The sequence below is a fragment of the Bos javanicus genome, unplaced genomic scaffold (assembly GCF_032452875.1).
Source record: "Bos javanicus breed banteng unplaced genomic scaffold, ARS-OSU_banteng_1.0 tig00002723_1, whole genome shotgun sequence".
In the NCBI taxonomy this organism is placed as follows: Eukaryota; Metazoa; Chordata; class Mammalia; order Artiodactyla; family Bovidae; genus Bos; species Bos javanicus.
The window spans coordinates 2,442,892-2,460,205 of record NW_026893594.1 but is presented as its reverse complement, the minus strand read 5'-3'; the positions used below and the strand labels follow the sequence as shown (position 1 = coordinate 2,460,205).

General features: G+C 37.9%; 2 pseudogenes; both read left to right on the top strand.

Moving 5' to 3' along the window:
* The first annotated feature begins 7,063 nt into the window (after positions 1–7,063).
* LOC133243923 (olfactory receptor 4A47-like) lies at positions 7,064–7,959 on the top strand (annotated as a pseudogene).
* A 6,366-nt stretch (positions 7,960–14,325) lies between these two features.
* LOC133243896 (olfactory receptor 4A47-like) lies at positions 14,326–15,370 on the top strand (annotated as a pseudogene).
* The last annotated feature ends 1,944 nt before the right edge of the window (positions 15,371–17,314 follow it).

Below are 17,314 nucleotides of genomic sequence, written 5' to 3'. Positions count from 1 at the left end.
AAGATTTGTCCTGGGGCGTAGCTCGCTTTCTTTTCAAAATTAAAAAAAGAAAGAAAGAAAGAAAGAAAAGAAATTTCGGTGGTGCATGGTGTAGTAGATTCTGATTATATTGGAAAAATTAAAAGTTTTGATCTCACCGCCTAACAAAACTGTACAAATTAATAAAGGTCAAAGAGTAACACAGCTTTTACTTTTACCTTACTATCAGACAAGAAAAAACTTGACTTCTCAAGCTAGGAGCCACAAAACATTTGGATCTAGTGATCTAGCCTTTTGGGTGCAAGAAGTTACAGTTCCAAGGCCTTTAAAAGATCTTTTAATTCAAGGGAATAATGTCAAGACTGAGCAGTTATTTAGGCTTTTCAACATTTAAGAGACCACACCTTTAATCTTTTGACTGACTCCAGATATATTGTGGGGTTATTTCCTCATATTGAAACTGCTAATATTCCAAAAAATAAAACTACTATCTTCTCCTTGTTATCTGATTTACAAAAAGAGATGAAACACAGAGAAAAAATATATATATATTGTGGGACATATTAGAGTCCATTTCAACTTGCCCAGCCCTTTACATGAAGGAAATGCCTTGGTAGATGCATTGACTAAAGTAATTGTTTTAAACTTACATAAAAAGATTGATAAGGCCAAAAATTCTCGCAAAATTCACCATCAAAATGCAGCTGGTTTAAGGTATAAATTTCATATCCCTAGGGAAACAGCTAGACAAAAAGTTATGTCCAAATTGTAATTAATCACTTAAACGTAAACACACAGGGGCAGACTACAATGATGAGACACTAGATGCCTGAATTACAGGCTACGACTCGGCCCCTGGTCAAGTAAAAAGACCTCCTTACTGGAGAAGTGTAAAAGGCCAGATGTGTTGCTAACTTGTGGGAGAGGGTATGCTTATATATTTCTACAGAATGCAGATTCTCCGATTTGGATCTCAGAAAAATTCGTCATGTCACATTCCCCAAAGACCAGGTTCGCGGCTCGCGCACTCGCTCGCTCCCCCTCCCCCAGCCATCTCTCTCCTCCGGGCCACCAGCGGCGCCCCGCACCCTCCTTGCTGCACCCCGCGACCTAGAGCAAGGAAGTCTGTGCGGCGAGTGAGGGCCAGAGAGGAAAGCGCGCCCGCGGAATGCAGTCCAGACCAGCGCGCTCCCGCCGGCGACAAGAAAACGCGCGGAGCCCAAGCGGCGGCGGCTAGCCCCAGTCCGCGAACCCCGCCCCTCCGCCCGCCGTAGACGCCGCGGCCCACAGCCTGCCGTTTGCGTTCTGCCTCCTGATGCTGCGGACACTGCTCCGCCGAGCCGATGCCTACAGCTGCTCCTTGTTTCATCTTGTTTAAATCCTCAATATAATGTTTGCTCCTTTGTAATGTTACAACATCCACCTTATCTTATGATGTAACCACTTATTGAAATATGCTCTTGCTGTATTACAACAACTGCAGGATTTAATGCGAACACGACGGTCTGTGGGCTTACTTATCTTGGGAATAGCAGCTTTGATAAGTGCAATTACTTCTGTTACTGTGGCAGCAATATCATTGACTCAACAAGTACATACTGCTCAATATGTTGATTCTATGTCCAAAAATGTTTCTTTAGCATTGGCAACACAGGAAGCTATAGACAGAAAATTAGAAATGAGGGTAGATGCCCTAGAGGAAGCAGTAATACATATTGGGACTGAATTGCAGGCTTTAAAGGTGAAAATGGCATTGTCCTGTCATGCTGACTACCGGTGGATATGTGTAACACCCCTGAAAGTAAATGAGACATATTTTGAATGGGAAAAGATTAAAAACCATATTTCAGGTATTTGGAACAGCTCTGACATTGGCTTAGACTTAGGGAAACTTCACAATCAAATAGCAACCCTGGAACACTCCCGATTAGATTTTACTGCCGCTGGAACAGCAAATGATTTCTTCCATACTTTCTCTGACTACATTTCAGGAAAAAATATTCTGTCTACCTTCCTCGGCTATGCTACGTTGGCTGTTTTAATTTTACTTCTAATAATAATTCTTCCTTGTATTGTCAGGATTCTTCGGCAGAGTATTCAGAGGCTCGCGACTGAGCTACATCTGGCTGTTTTAAGAAATAAAAAAGGGGGAGATGCGGGGAGCCGGTGAGGCATTCCACTCGTGACAAAGGTCATGAGGAAGGAGGCTCGGCATACGCAAAGGCTGGATCGAGCCTCAGGAGTCCCCCGGGATATTCTCGAGCATTTTCCCCCCAAAAAACCAGAGTCTGCCTACTTTATTGCTTTGTGCTCTCACCTCTGACTTTACTGGGGGCTGTCCCCTACCACCATCTCGCTCTCTCTCTGTCAGAGTTAACTTACAGCTCCAATTAATAAAGTTCCTGGGCAATTAGGAGTGTTTAAATCCAAACCCCTCAGATGGCTCTCTAACTCGCCTGACAAGTTTACCTGGACTCCTGCAGCTATGCATACGATTGTTTACAGTCTCCTAGCCTCCAGAGGCACGGGAAGCTTAAGATATTCAAATAGCTTAGAGCCTCTCAGAGAGTTAAAAACTGTCAGAATAAACTAGTAAAGGATTTCATTGATGAGTCAATGCTTGTTGCCAAGTTTTCACATCCCCCTGAATTGTATCCTTGAATGTGTATTAATTAATAGTTGGTATATAGTAAAAAATAAGTAGTGGCCTTGGTGTTAGTAACTTTAGACCCTTAAGGTAATAAATTCTTTCCTTTGTTGTAAACCCATTACACATCCGCCCTATAGGAATGCAATTTTATCTTTGGAAGATGGTGCCAAACCTTAGAATAATTACTCTTAGAGAAAATAAGTCTTTGTTGATAAGTCCTTGTCAAGAGTCATAAAATGTTAGTAGGCCTTCTGGCCAGAGGATGATGTAAATCACCTAAACCATTTGTATACGATAAATTTGCAGGAAAGAAACCTTGGTTTTTGATAAGAATCAAAGACTGCTGACTTTGCATCCCCTATTATCCTCTATGTGTAACTTAGGGTATAAAAGCCCCAGTTAAAAATAAAGCTACGGGCCTTGTTCACCAGCGCTTGGTCTCCCCATGTCATTCTTCCCTTTAACTTCCAGCTGAGTCTCCATCTGGAGCGCGGAACCCACCACGCTTACTAATTATGCCTGGGATTCTAAGACCCACTCGAGAAGGTGTCTAGGGTGAGGCACCTTCCACTATTCGAGAGGGCGCCTGCGGCCTACGTTAGTGGTGCAAACTTCTTGTCTTGAAGTTTTATTGGTCTCCCGCGTAAACCAAGCTACTCAGCTTCTTTTCTCCACTGAATTTTCCTACTGAGCTATCCTCATTCTATTGTTCTCTATATCTCTAATTAGCATATAAATAGTCGCCTAGGCCGTCTCTCCTTCGAATACCCTGGATCAGCTGGGGCTGGTCCCCGGCAGTCAAGCCTCGTTTCTGACCCTGGATTGAAATCCCCTGCTCCAGAGGCCATGAATCCTGGCATAACACCTGGCTTAAAGGAGCAACTTTTTAGTGTAATTTTTTCCTTTTATTTCTGTCATAGTACCCTATTTGCTTTCTTGTAAGCAGTGAATAAGGCAGTTCTTGCTTTATTAAATTTTCTCCTGTATTGTTTGACTGATAAGAACATGAGACACATGCAGGAAGGAATTTTTACATGATTTCCATCCTGTTTTATTAAGTGCTGTGTTCTCACTCAGAGTATAGTTCCTGGCTTTAAGGTAACTATAAAAAAAATCAGATAAATAATTAAGTATTATATCTAAATTTTAGTGAGAAAATTATTATGTACTTAACCTAAGTTCAAGGCAGAATAAATTTAGTATTAAATAAAAGGAATTTCTTTCTAATTTTAGAATTGCTAATTCTAATTAGCAATTTTTCTAATTGCTGTTGCAGGCTAGGAAATGCATGCCTAGCTAGTCTAACTGGAATAAAATGATTGAGCTGATTATTTTTGACACATAATAACATCATGATGGTTCTAAAGGAATTTTTTTCTCCATGTTACACTTTCAGACCCTAATTATGTGATTTGACCCAAAGGTATCTTCACATACAAATGTACTTTTAAAATTTTGTGGAAAATCCCAGTGAATTTAATTAAGAAAGAATCAGTCTTGGATGCAGTCCAGCTTCAAAACTCAATGATAAATGTGGTTAGAAGGGGCAAAATGTCCATTGATCTTTGCCCCTTTGGGGAAAAGAAGTGACATTATTTTAAGAACTGATATAAAATTTTCAGGTGGTCCTTTATTAGGCTGAAAACATGGCATTAAAAAAAGAAAAACAATGCAAGAATGTCTCTCAAAATCTCAAGTTGACTAGTCTGTTCTACATCATGATATAATGAGAGGGACTAAACAACTAAATGGTATTCTTATATTTTGAAGTTGGTAGGAAAAGAAATTACTAGAGACACATGTTCTTGGGAAAAGATGAATGTTATCTTCCTTCAAGACATAGGATTTGTTTATAATTTTAATCAATTGTCCTAACATGGTAAATATTTATTTTTGTGCATGCATGTGTCTATGTGCGTGCCCCATGAAATTTCTTTTAAATAATCTATAGTGTAATTAAGACAATCTTCTGAATAACCAAAAAACTTCATGAAGAAAGTGGACAGACAGCTGAATGAAATAAAATATATCCTGGAGTACTACTGCATCCTTTTGCCTTTATTGTCATACTGAATGAATAAAGAATTTGAAGTTCTTATGAATAACTTAAGAAGTCTTCCTTCAGATTGTGACCAAGACTCCACAAGGTAACACCAACAGTGAAGACTGGGATCCAGGCTTCACAATTATGTGACTTTTATTATGTAAGAAATTAAATTCCTTTGAAATAAGTCAAGCTGAGATTTAATTCTGGTTTTACCATTGAAAAATATGTGATCTTCATGTGTACCCCAATGTTCATTGCAGCACTGTTTATAATAGCCAGGACATGGAAGCAACCTAGATGTCCATCAGCAGATGAATGAATAATAAAGCTGTGGTACATATACACAATGGAGTATTACTAAGCCATTAAAAAGAATACATTTGAATCAGTTCTAATGAGGTGGATGAAACTGGAGCTGATTATACAGAGTGAAGTAAGCCAGAAAGTAAAACACCAATACAGTATACTAACGCATATATATGGAATTTAGAAAGATGGTAACAATAACCCTGTATACGAGACAGCAAAAGAGACACTGATGTATAGAACAGTCTTTTGGACTCTGTGGGAGAGGAAAGAGGGTGGGATGATTTGGGAGAATGGCATTGAAATATGTATAATATCATATATGAAATGAGTCGCCAGTCCAGGTTTGATGCATGATGCTAGATGCTTGGGGCTGGTGCATTGGGACGACCCAGAGGGATGGAATGGGGAGGGAGGAGGGTTCAGGATGGGGAACACATGTATACCTGTAGCAGATTCATTTTGATATATGGCAAAACCAATACAATATTGTAAAGTTAAATAAAACAAAATAAAAAGAAAAATATGTGATCTTCGGATAATTAATTAGATGTTTTAAACCTTCAGTTCAGTCACTCAGTCCTATCTGACTGTTTGTGACCCCATGAATTGCAGCACGCCAGGCCTCCCTGTCCATCACCAACTCCTGGAGTTTACTCAAATTCATGTCCATCGAGTCAGTGATGCCATCCAGCCATCTCATGCTCTGTCATCCCCTTCTCCTCCTGCCCCCAATCCCTCCCAGCACCAGGGTCTTTCCCAATGAGTCAACTCTTTGCATGAGGTAGCCAAAGTATTGGAGCTTCAGCTTTAGCATCTGTCCTTCCAATGAACACCCAGGACTGATCTCCTTTAGCATGGACTGGTTGGATCTCCTTGCAGTCCAAGGGACTCTCAAGAGTCTTCTCCAACACCACAAAAGCATCAATTCTTCGGTGCTCAGCTTTCTTCACACTCCAACTCTCACATCCATATATGACCATACAAACCTTAGTTTCCTCAACTATGAAATGAGGATTATAGTGTGGCGTATTGAACTGTAAATGCTTGATTGGAATTCACTACAGGAGTTTTAAGAAGTGGAGTAAGATAATCAGAACAAGATTCAAAAACAATCATACAAGCCACTTTAGGACAACAAGTTGTTCCTGGCAGAAATAAAAGCGGAAAGACACAGCAGGAAGCTACTGCAGTTGGCCAGGAAGGAAATAAAACTTGTTATATTTTGAAAGCAGAGACAACAGAATTTGTCAAGTGTGTCAATAAATAAAACTAGAGCAATAAAGCAGTGAAAAAAATTCTAAAGTCTTTTTGTCTGAGCAATTACATGGAAGGTGGGTACCATTTACTGAGACAGGGAATTCCTTTTATATTGTGGAAACTTAAAAAAAAATGTATTAAATTGATATCTAGTTATAGATGTCCAAAATAGTATGTTGCCTATAAGGGTTAAAAATAAGTAGAAAGATAGGGGCTGGACACAAAATTAAAGTGTTTCAGCATTTATGGTGCCAGAAAAGGACGAATATCCAGGTTATGGTCATAAGGATTCTCAATGTGATTTGAGACCGTTCAGGACAGTGACCTTCAAGTCATAGTTTGATCCACTTATACTGACTATGGAAATTAGCTTGATTGATATCAAGTGTTGCACCTTTGTGATGTCATATATGATGCATATTTTAAAGGAATTTTCTTCTCATCTTCTCTTGTGCTTTCACTTTTCTTTTAAAACTCAGCTAAAGCTTTCTCTCCTCTGAAACTTCTTTCTTGATTCCAGTTTGATTGATATGTTTTTACACTGAACCTTGGCTTTTTGTGAATACCCTTAAGATGGCTCTTATTATATGGGCCTTAAATTGTCTGAATCCTCATCATGTATCATATCATGGAAGGTAGGAAACTATGCCTCATTCAACTTGGTAATCAGAATATTTATGACACATTGCATGCAAATACTCCACAATAATCTTTTAACTGAATAGATTAAAAAAGGTTGAGATCATAGTGCATAATAAAAATTTTTCTCTTGTTTTGTAGGTAAACTGCTAATATGTGAAGTCAGCTCCTGTACAGACTAAATGGAACCAAGGAACAATGTAACTTTGTCTTGCTGGGCCTCACGCAGAATCCAAAGGAGCAGAAAGTCCTTTTTGTTCTTTACTTGCTCTTCTACATTTTGACTATGGTGGGCAATCTGCTCATTATTGTGACTATAACTGTCAGTAAGACCCTGAACTGGGCAATGTACTTTTTTCTTGCCTGTTTATCATTTATAGATCTAATGTATTCCTCTGCTATTACCCTGAGATTGATTTCAGACTTGTTCCTTGGGAAAAACACCATTTCCTTTGAATCTTGCATGACCCAGCTATTTACAGAACATTTTTTTGGTGGTCTAAGATATCTATTCTGTTGGTCATGGCCTATGACCACTATGTGGCCATCTGCAAGCCCTTGAATTATTTGGTAATCATGAGACAGAGGGTGTGTGTTGTGCTGCTGGTGGTGTCCTGAGTTGGAGGTTTTCTGCACTCAATAATTCAACTTAGCACTGTTTATGGGCTCCCATTCTGTGGTCCCAATGTCATTGATCACTTTACATGTGACATGTACCCCTTATTGAAACTCGTGTGTACTGACACCTATATCATTGGCGTCTTAGTGTTGGTTAATGGAGGACTGATATGCATTATTTTATTTCTGCTCTTACTTGTCTCCTATGGAGTTACCCTACACTTTCTGAAGAATCTGAGTCAGGAAGGAAGGCGGAAAGCCCTCCAGAGCTGTAGTTCCCACATCACTGTGGTTATCTGCTTCTTTTTTTCTCTGCATTTTCATGTATGTGAGACCTGCTAAGACCTTCCCCACTGACAAATCACTGAGTGCATTTTATACAGTCATAAGCCCCATGCTGAACCCATTAATTTACAGTCTAAGAAATTCTGAGTTGACCAATGCTATGAAGAAACTCTGAAGAAAATTATGTCTTATCAAGTAGCAAATGATTGCATTATTCATAGTGAAGAAAGTAATGTAGTGTTAGTGCCAGTCTCCTTGGAATGTAAGTTTTCATAAATCCATTTCTATAAGTGATTTATGATAATTATAACTAAAAACAGAACTACATGTCTGTGTATTAATAATAGTTTCTCTACTAAAATGTAACCTTTTAATGTCTGTTTTATTATTGCATCTAGAAAGCTGATATGCAGTAGGGAATCAAAGATAATATTAGTCAATGAAATTTTCACAGTTGCACTAATTTTTACTTAATTTCTGATTTACTTTCAATACAATCTCATTCTTAGTTTTATTTTAGTGATATTCTTTTATTGTATCTTTTTGATTGTAATAGTTAAAATATTTAATGCTACACAGATTATCCTTTTTGTTCAATGTTATTTGCATTACATATGACATTTTAGGGTGATATTTAATCTTAAATAAATTATTGAATATATGCTAGATATTAACGTATATATATATATATATAATAGATTTAAGCAAAATTCAGTACTGTAGAATAAACCTTCCAAATCCATCCCAAACCAGAGCCCCTCCCATTTCTTCCAGATGGAGTCACTCAAACAATAATCTTTGCAAAAATGAATGTGTTTGTAACTGTGCTTCCGTATATGAATTTTGCATTTTACTCCTCAGCCTCAGTTTATATAGACATAACTCATTCTCTTTCCTCATACTGCTTAACTGTGGTTTGAGGATACACTGACATTGATGTATTAAATCCTGTTCATGTTTTCCTTGGTCTTTTTCTGTAAGAAATAATTATACAGTGAAATATTTTGGAAATTTTCTAAGTTTGAGTTCCTAGTTCCTAGAAGTGGAGCAGTTGAGTCAACTGGTATATTTATACTGGATGCTTGGGGCTAGTGCACTGGGACGACCCAGAGGGATGGTATGGGGAGGGAGGAGAGAGTAGGGTTCAGGATGGGGAACACATGTATACCTGTGGCGGATTCATTTTGATATTTGGCAAAACTAATACAATTATGTAAAGTTTAAAAATCAAATAAAATTTTAAAAAAGAAAAAAGAAAAAGAAAAAAAAAAAAGGCTGATGTTTATAGCTATTGGCAAAATGCCACTGATGACCAAAATTGTTACCACTGTCAGTGGAAAAATTTTTTTGATCACATTTTGAACAACCAGTGCTTGATAAGCATTTGTAGTACATGGAAGACTGATTAATAAATTGTTTCATTTGTGTACTTTAAAATTTTAATTTTATTGGCATAATGCAAAGAAATAGAGGAAAACAACAGAATGGGAAAGACTAGGGATCTCTTCAAGAAAATCAGAGATACCAAGGGAACATTTCATGCAAAGATGGGCTCAATAAAGGACAGAAATGGTATGGACCTAACAGAAGCAGAAGATATTAAGAAGAGATGGCAAGAATACACAGAAGAACTGTACAAAAAAGATCTTCAAGACCCAGATAATCACAATGGTGTGATCACTGACCTAGAGCAAGACATCCTGGAATGTGAAGTCAAGTGGGCCTTAGAAAGCATCACTACGAACAAAGCTAGTGGAGGTAATGGAATTCCAGTGGAGCTATTCCAAATCCTGAAAGATGATGCTGTGAAAGTGCTGCACTCAATATTCCAGCAAATTTGGAAAACTCAGCAGTGGCCACAGGACTGGAAAAGGTCAGTTTTCATTCCAATCCCAAAGAAAGGCAATGCCAAAGAATACTCAAACTACTGCACAATTGCACTCATCTCACACGCTAGTAAAGTAATGCTCAAAATTCTCCAAACCAGGCTTCAGCAATATGTGAACGGTGAACTTCCTGATGTTCAAGCTGGTTTTAGAAAAGGCAGAGGAATCAGAGATCAAATTGCCAACATCCGCTGGATCATGGAAAAAGCAAGAGAGTTCCAGAAAAACATCTATTTCTGTTTTACTGACTATGCCAAAGCCTTTGTTTGGATCACAATAAACTGTGGAAAATTCTGAAAGAGTTGGGAATACCAGACCACATGACCTGCCTTTGAGAAACCTATATGCAGGTCAGGAAGCAACAGTTAGAACTGGAAATAGAACAACAGACTAGTTGCAAATAGGAAAAGGAGTATGTCAAGGCTGTATATTGTCACCCTGCTTTTTTAACTTATATGCAGAATACATCATGAGAAACGCTGGGCTGGAAGAAGCACAAGCTGGACTCAAGATTGCTGGAATAAATATCAATAACCTCAGATATGCAGATGGCACCACCCTTATGGCAGAAAGTGAAGAGGAACTCAAAAGCCTCTTGATGAAAGTGAAAGTGGAGAGTGAAAAAGTTGGCTTAAAGCTCAACATTCAGAAAACAAAGATCATGGCATCTGATCCCATCCCTTCATGGGAAATAGATGGGGAAACAGTGGAAACAGTGTCAGACTTTATTTTTCTGGGCTCCAAAATCACTGCAGATGGTGACTGCAGCCATGAAATTAAAAGATGCTTACTCCTTGGAAGGAAAGTTATGACCAACCTAGACGGCATATTGAAAAGCAGAGACACTACTTTGTCAACAAAGGTCTGTCTAGTCAAGGCTATGGTTTTTCCAGTAGTCATGTATGGATGTGAGATTTGGACTGTGAAGAAAGCTGAGCGCTGAAGAATTGATGCTTTTGAACTGTCGTGTTGGAGAAGACTCTTGAGAAAAGACTCTGATGACCATTATATCTACTACTGAGGGTAGGAATCCCTTAGAAGAAATGGAGTAGCCATCATGGTCAACAAAAGTATGAAATGCAGTACTTGGATGCAATCTCAAAAAGTACAGAATGGGGTCACATAGAGTCAGACACGACTGAGCGAGTTAACTGAACTGATGATAGAGCTGTGTATGACACATCCACATGGAACGTTAGACTCAATAGACAAGTTGAACACTTTCCCTTTAAAAAATAGAAAAAAGAGAAGTGTGTACACTTTCACCACGTTTTAGAAACAAAGACCTTCAAAACTTTTCTTGGAATTTTTAGAGTTTTCTACAAATAGATTGTATCATCTCTGAAGTGATTTTATAATTAATTAAATTTTACTTAATTTTACTGTTTTTAACATTGTTTCCAATGGTAGCCACATTCTCATGTTTGGATTTCAGCTTCAACATCACCTTAAAAACCATCTTCTCTGATTACATTATCCATAGAAAAATTCCCTCTTTTATTTCTGTCACTGTAACTTTATTTGTTGTCTTATAGTCAGTGAATGGGGATTCCTGTGGCTCAGATGGTAAAATGTCTGCCTGCAATGGTGGAGACCCAGATTTGATCCCTAGGTTGGGAAGATCCCCTGGAGAAGGAAATGACAACCCACTCTAGTACTCTTGCCTGGAAAATTCCATAAACAGAGAAGCCTTGCAGGCTAAAGTCCATGGGGTTACAGAGAGGTGGACACAACTGAGCGACTTTCACTCACTCTTTCATGGTACAGTTTCTGGCATTAAATAGGTAACTTAGCTTAAAAAAATAACTACTAGATACATAACTAGTAATTGCATATCAACTAGTGATAAAATTAAAATTGATGCTTTTAAACTGTGGTGTTGGAGAAGACTCTTGAGAGTCCCTTGGACTGCAAGGAGATCCAACCAGTCCATTCTGAAGGAGATCAGTCCTGGGTTTTCTCTGGAAGGAATAACGCTAAAGCTGAAACTCTAGTACTTTGGCCACCTCATGCGAAGAGTTGACTCATTGGAAAAGACTCTGATGCTGGGAGGGATTGGGGGCAGGAGGAGAAGGGGACGACAGAGGATGAGATGGCTGGATGGCATATAACTGACTCGATGCTTGTGAGTTTGAGTGAACTCTGGGAGATGGTGATGGACAGGGAGGCCTGGCGTGCTGTGATTCATGGGGTCACAAAGAGTTGGACACGACTGAGAGACTGAACTGAACCAAAATTTAAGGTAAGCAAATTTAATGTTAATTAAATAAAAAGAAACACAAATTTGTTGTGGCAGTTGGGAAATATATCTTTAGTCAAACTGGAACAAAATGCCTGGTCTGACATTTCATTCCTGAGTTGCAATAATTTCATAATGGTTTTAAGCCCATATTTTCCTCCATGTTTCACTTTCTGACCCTAATTATGTGATTTGACCTTATAGTATCTTTACATGTACTGGTAGTTTAAACATTTAGTGGAAAATCTCAATGAATTTAATTAAAGAAGAATTGATATTGGACACATTCCAATTTCAAGACTCAGAGATAAATGTAGCTAGAAGGGAAAAGTGTCTAGTTATCATTGTCAACATCAGGAAAAAGATGATATCTTTTTAAGAACTGATGTAAAATTTCAGGAGGTCCTTTGTTAGGCTTAAAACATTGCATAAAAATGAGAAAAACATAAGAATTTCTGTCAAAATCTCAGTTCAAGTATTCTAGCTTTACTAACAAAGTGAAAAGAGAAGACCTAAGCAATTTAATGGTATTTTTCTATTTTGATATTAGTAGGAAAATAAATTACTAGAGACACATTTTCTTGGGAAATAACTGGTTGCTACCTTTCTATGTAAATATAGGATTTGTTTCAGTTTTGGATAAATTATCCTAATGTGGTAATTTCTTTCTGTATATGCATGAAATTTCTGTAAATAACTTATGCAAATAAAAAACTCTTTTGAATAGTCAGAAAACTCATGGAGAAAATAGACACTGGAGTAATATAAGATATTTCTTTAAGAAATAATACAAACCTTTTCCTTCTGTTATCAAACTGGATGAAAGAAGAATTCAAGATGCATATGAGTGATTTTAATATTTATTCTGAAGATAATGAGCAAGCCTCCACAAGTAAAGTTAACAGTAAATAGTGGGAAGTAGGCATCATAATTGTGTGATTTTCTTTACTATTGAGGAAATTTAATTACCTTGAAATAAATCAAATTTAGAATCAATTCTAGTTTTATTACTTAAAAATATGTGACCACGGAAATATTAATTTAATGTTCTATGCCTTAATTTCTTCAACTATGATATAAAGATTACAGTTCTCATTACTATAAATTTAATGTAATATATTAAATTGTGAGCACGTGATTGAAACTGACTTTATGTGCATACATACTCAGTAGTGTCTGACTCTTTTGACCCTGTGGATTGTAGCCTACCAGGCTCCTCTGTCCATGGGATTCTCCAGGCAAGAATATTGGAGTAGTTTGCCATTTCTTGCTTCAAAGGATCTTCCCAATCCAGGTATCAAACCCAGGTCTCCTGCATTATATTCACTGATAGCTTTAAAGAGAACACATTTATTGGAGACCAGAATAAAGTGGAGAAACAGGGCAGGAGGCCATTGTTTTGGACCATGAAGAAAATTCAAGTAGTGAATGATCCAATTCGTGATGTATTTACAAGTAGAGACAACAGGGTTTGCTAAAGGTATCCCTAAGTAAGATGAGAACACAAGGGAGTGAAGAACATGGTGAAACTTTTGGTTTGTTTGAGCAGTTATATGGACGTTGGTATTTAATAAGATGGGGAACTCCCTTTTTATTGTGGAATATTTAAAACTTATTTCTAAATGTATTAAATGGATATCCTATTGCATGTCCAAAATTGGAGATGTTGCATATATTTTGTTTTTCATTGTTTTACAGCTGTCTCATAGTTTTTTCTATTGCCCAGCAAAATAAAATGTAACATGTGCCAGGATCCAAAGCTCCATTTGTAACAATGGTTATGTTTTTATAGTCTTTGCACATATTTATGTAGAATTTTAAGACAAAGGTGAAAATAGATGGAAAACTAGAGCCTGGAGACAAACTTACAGTGCTTCAGCATTTACTGATTAGAAAATGAGGAATATCCAACTGAAGACTCTAGGAAAGAAGTTTCGGTGAGGTTTGACACAATTCAAGACAGTGACCTTCTATTTATAGTTTTATCTACTAACAGTGAATATTGAAATTAGCTTAAATGGATCTCAAGTATTATACCTTTGTGACTTTATATATGGTGTACGTTTTAAAGGAATTCCTTTCTCATATTCTTGTTTCATTTTTCCTTTAAAAAACATTTTAAAAATTCCTTCCTCTGTAAAGCCTTCTCTGACTTCAGTTTGATTGATATTATATTGAGTTTGATTGATGTTATGCTTTAGCTTGATTAATATATATATATATATATATATATATATATATATATATTGACTATAAACTTGTGTGAACATTCCTATAAAGGTACTTACTACATGGTTCTGGAATTATCTATTCACTGAGAGTAGGGAAATATGTCTTATTTAACTTGGTATTCATAATGTCTGTGACACATTGGACACAAATAATTCATGTAAATTCTTTTAACTGGCTGACTAAAAAAGATGAAGCTTATAATGCATAAACTGCCCCCCCACCCCCATCTTGTTTTGTAGGTAAACTGCTTTAATGAGTGAACTCAGCTCCTGTCCAGACAGGATGGAACCATGGAACAATGTAACTTACTTTGTCCTCCTGGGCTTCACACAGAATCCAAAGGAGCAGAAAGTCCTTTTTGTTCTGTTCTTGCTCTTCTACATTTTCACTCTGGTGGGCAACCTGCTCATTGTGGTGACTATAACTGTCAGTAAGACCCTGAACTCACCTATGCACATTTTTCTTGCTTGCTTATCATTTATAGATCTAATGTATGCCTCTTTGATCTTCCCTAGATTGATTACAGACTTGTACTTTGGGGAAAATACCATATCCTTCCAAACTTGTCTGACCCAGCTGTTTACAGAACACTTTTTTGGTGGATCAGAGATCGTCCTTCTGCTGGTGGTGGCCTGTGACCACTATGTGGCCATCTGTAAGCCCTTGCATTATTTGGTGATCATGAGGCAAAGGGTGTGTTTCATGCTTCTGGTGTTGTCATTTGTTGGTGGCTTTGTGCACTCAGTAATTCATCTTTTCACCTTTTATGGGCTCCCATTCTGTGGCCCCAATATCATTGATCACTTTCTCTGTGACATGTTCCCTTTACTGAAACTCATCTGTACTGACACCTACATCATTGGCATCTTAGTTGTGGCCAATGGAGGACTGATGTGTACTATTGTTTTCTTACTCTTACTCATCTCCTATGGAGTCATCCTGCACTCTCTGAAAAACCTGAGTCAGGAAGGGAGGTGGAAAGCCCTCCAGACATGTGGTTCCCACGTCACTGTGGTTGTCTGCTTCTTTGTTCCCTGTATTTTCATGTATGTGAGAGCTGCTAAGACCTTCCCTATTGACAAATCATTTTGAGTGTATTTTATACAGTCATAACCCCCATGTAGAACCCATTAATCTACAGTCTAAGAAATTCTGAATTGACTAATGCTATGAAGAAGCTCTGGAGAAAAATATGTTGTTCCAGGTGGTAAATAAGTGCATTATCCATCATGACAAAAGTATTTTAATATTAAAGCAAATAATCTTGGAGAGTAAAGATTTCATAAATCTAATGGAAAATTTTCATTAAGAGATTTATGAAAATATTATTTAAAAATTAACTACATATTTGTGATATTATTAAGTTTCTCTGCAAAAATGTAAAATTTATAATGTCTGTTTTACTCGGGCACCTAGAGAGGTAAAGTACATTTAAAGTGGGGAGTCAATAATAATATGCTATTTATTAGTGAATGACAATTTTATAAACACAACATCTTTTGCTCAATTTCTGATTCACTTTTAATTCTTTCTCATTCTTTGTTTACTTTAGTAGTATTTTTTGGTTTTACCTTCACTATTTTTATTGTACTAGTTAAAAAATAAAGTTCTATATAGACCATCCTCTTATTCAATTTCATTTGTGTAACATATTATGTTTTAATGTATTATTTAATTTTTTAAATAAAATGAAAATGAGTTAGTTGCACAGTCATATCTGACTCTTTGTGATCCCATGGACTGTAGCCCACCAGGTCCTCTGCCCATGGAATTCTTCAGGCAAGAGTACTGGAGTGATTTGCCATTTCTTTTGCCAGGGGATCTTCCCGACCCAGGGATGGAACTCTGGTCTCCTGCAGTGCAGGCAGATTCTTTACCATTTGAGCTACTGGTGAAGCCCACTGTATTGAAAGTATAGTGGATAATAATTCATATGAAATACAATTTATGGAAAAGTCTGTACTGTAGAGTGACAGTCCTGCTCATCCCAAACCAGAGCTCCCAGTTCTTGCAGATGCAGTCACTCTGCTGCTGCTGCTGAGTCGCTTCAGTTGTGTCTGACTCTGTGCAACACCATAGACTCTCCCACCAGGCTCTCCCATCCCTGGGATTCTCCAGGCAAGAACACTGGAGTGGGGTGCCATTGCCTTCTCCAGCAGTCACTCTGCTTTGTTTCTAAAATTCTTTAAGTAATGATCTTTGCAAAAATATGCATTTTTTTCACATAGTTTTGTTACTATGTCTCTGTGTATAAACTTTGCCTTTTACTTCTCAACCCTCTGAAGGCTTTTACATACAAGTGTATATAAAACTAACATTCTGTTTTCTCATACTGCTTAACTGTGTTATAAAAATACAATAGCACTGATGTATTCAGTCCTATTCATGTTTTCATCAGTTTTTTTCTCCACTCAGTTTGGAAAATGCCCTTTTGACACATTCCAAAATGATGCTTTTGAACTGTGGTGTTGGAGAAGACTCTTGGGAGTCCCTTGGACTGCAAGGAGATCCAACCAGTCCATTCTAAAGGAAATCAGTCCTGGGTGTTCTTTGGAAGGACTGATGCTGAAGCTGAAACTCCAATACTTAGTCCACCTCATGTGAAGAGTTGACTCACTGCAAAAGACTCTGATGCTGGGAGGGATTGGGGGCAGGAAGAGAAGGGGACAACAGAGGATGAGATGGCTGGATGGCATCACTGACTTGATGGACATGAGTTTGAGTGAACTCTGGGAGTTGGTGATGGACAGGGAGGCCTGGTGTACTGCAATTCATGGGGTCGCAAAGAGTCAGACACGACTGAGCAACTGAACTGAACTGAATTGAAAAAACTAGTGCTTGGCATGGAGAAGGCAATGGCACCCGACTCCAGTACTCTTGCCTGGCAAAACCACATGGACGGAGGAGCCTGGTAGGCTGCAATCCATGAGGTCGCTAAGAGTCTGATACGACTGAGTGACTTCACTTTCACTTTTCACTTTCATGCATTGGAGAAGGAAATGGCAACCCACTCCAGTGTTCTTGCCTGGAGAATCCCAGGGACGAGGCAGCCTCGTGGGCTGCCATCTATGGGGTCGCACAGCGTCGGACATGACTGAAGTGACTTAGCAGCAGCAGTGCTTGGCAAACATTTACAATATATGAAAGTCTGACTAATGAAAGTGTTTTATTTG